The following is a 1,667-nucleotide window of genomic DNA, read 5'->3' on the forward strand; positions in this document are numbered from 1 at the left end:
GGGGGGGGGGGGGGGGGCCGGACAACGCCCCTGATCGCTGCCCCGATGCCGGAGCCGGGCGCCAGGAGCCGGGCACAGCGGTCGGGGCGAGGGGGCCCGGCCGGCCGAAAGGGCGCCGCGTCTGCAGGGCGGGCCAGTCATGTGCCCCCCCCCCCTCCCGCGTGTGCGCGCGCCCGGGCCGGGCCACGCCGACCGGCGGCCCAAGCGAACGCCCCGCCCGAGGGACGGTCGAACACACGGGCCGGCTGTCCTCCGGCCCCCCCCCCCCCCCCGGGCGTTGCGTGTCATCGGAGTGTGGGCGCGCTCGCGTAATCGGCGCCCCCGCATCTGCTGCGCCTGTGTGTGGGCTCGCGTCGGTGTCTGCGCGTGCGGGTGTGTGTATGTGAGCTGGCGACCGTGCTCGGGCGCGCGCCGCATGCTCATCCTCCCCGTATACGAGGGCTCGCTCTGCCTGCCTGCCTGGCCCCCCCTCGGATCAGACAGCACATGTGCCCAGATACACACGCGCAAGCATGCGCGCACGCACACACATGCACACACGCACAGTGCCGCGCCCGCACCTCCACTGATCCGGTCCCCAGGGCAACGCACGCGTGGGCGCCGCCCGGGGGGCGGGGGGCGCCAGAGGATGGGCGCAGGCCGCCGGATCCTGGCGTGATCGCGGGGGACTGGGCGGCCGGCCGCGGCGCCGGGCTCCGGCCCCCGAGAAGGAGCGCTATTGTATGGGTGGTTGCCGGTCCTCTCGCCCGCCGGCCCGGCACCGGGGTCCCATGCCCGGGGGGGGGGGGGGGCGGGCATGGGCGGGCATGTAACCGGCTGCCAGCCCGGGGGCGGCCGGGCGCAAGGGGCGCCGGGGGGCGGGGCAGTCAGAGGTGGCAGGTCGCTTTGTCCTTTCCAGGGGAAGCCGAGGCCAGGGCGCGGCGGGCGCACGCGGGAGAGGCCCGGCCCGGGGCGGCCCCGGGCCACGCGGTGGCGCCCGACCGTCCCCGACCCGCCGGCGCACTGGCAAAGCCCCGATGTGCGCGCGGGCGAGGACGAGCGGCGTCGGCCTGCTTCCGGCTTGCCGGGCGCCGGGACAGGGAACACAGGGGCGCGCCGGGGGCGCCCGGGGGCGCCCGGGCGCGGGGCCCTGGACAGGGGACGTCGCTCCGGGGGAGTGCCCGGCGGGGCCGGGCCGAGGGCCGGGCCCGGCGGCGCCCCTAGTGGGCGCGCGCAGACAACGCACAGCGACCCAGACACACTACACACACTACACACACACACACACCCATGCACACGGAGATGCGCGCGCGCCACGCCCGCGACCGGGCCCGGACGCGGATTAACAGAAAAGAAGCCCCGGCGGCCGGGAGAACGCGGCCACTGGCGCGCCCTCCCGCTGGAGCTGCCCGCATGGATTGGCACTTTTTCCGTCTCGGCGCCGCCGGCCAGGCCGCGCCCACGACGCTCTTCCGATCTCAGAAAAGAAGCCCCGGCGGCCGGGAGAACGCGGCCACTGGCGCGCCCTCCCGCTGGAGCTGCCCGCATGGATTGGCACTTTTTCCGTCTCGGCGCCGCCGGCCAGGCCGCGCCAGTCACACGACGCAGGAAGCCCCTCCCTCCCTCCGCCCCAGGGGGGGACGCGCGAGGTCGGCCCGCAGCGTACGGAACAGCCGCCGGGCGCCGGG

Source organism: Fonticula alba, assembly GCF_000388065.1.
Source record: "Fonticula alba strain ATCC 38817 unplaced genomic scaffold supercont2.4, whole genome shotgun sequence".
NCBI lineage: Eukaryota > Rotosphaerida > Fonticulaceae > Fonticula > Fonticula alba.